Below are 731 nucleotides of genomic sequence, written 5' to 3'. Positions count from 1 at the left end.
GTAGTACAGTTATGTACATGCATTTGTTTGAAAGCTTTCTGCTTGGAATGTGAGAATTTATTCTTTTTGAGAAACTATCAAAAGTACGTTATCATAAGCTTTGTTTTTTCCCATTCTGCTGTATGTTCAAAAAACTGTAATAACTTAAATAGATATAGCCTGTATCATGATTAAATCCTAAGTTAAACTTTGCAAGAACAATACATCTTGAAAGGTTTAATATTTGGTACATTAATGCTTAAATTAAGAAACATCACAAAATGAAAATAATATAATCTGTTCAATTACCTGAGTCCTTTTAAACTCCTCATCTTTTCATTTGAACAATTCATAGTCATTCAATGTTTACTGGTGAGTTCACCATGGCAACAGTGTTTGTTACAGCCAGCATGCAGCTTTGCACAGCGTATAAAGAAAGGATAAGATTTGAGAGGAAGTAGACTGTATTATCAATGTTGTTAGTAGTTATATTTGGTTTATTTAAACATTAATATGCAAAGGAAATTGTGTGATTCCTGGATTAAAAATAACAAGAAAGAAATTAGTGTTCAGTTTCTTCCAAAACATATTTCTTCATCACCATAATTTATCCTTATTATTATAGAACAAGTGAAAAAAGTGCTTGAGATATATCACTCACCTCCGTTATTATTATTGCCCCCTGTTCACTTATTTTCCTGTGTCTCAGAGGTAATTTCAGAAGGACCTTCTCTGGTGCTTTGCTGTCAGCA

This window comes from Lepisosteus platostomus, chromosome 12 (assembly GCF_059453375.1).
Source record: "Lepisosteus platostomus isolate fLepPlt1 chromosome 12, fLepPlt1.hap1, whole genome shotgun sequence".
NCBI classification, from domain to species: Eukaryota; Metazoa; Chordata; class Actinopteri; order Semionotiformes; family Lepisosteidae; genus Lepisosteus; species Lepisosteus platostomus.
The sequence above is the reverse complement of the archived record's forward strand: the minus strand, read 5'-3'. Positions refer to the sequence as shown.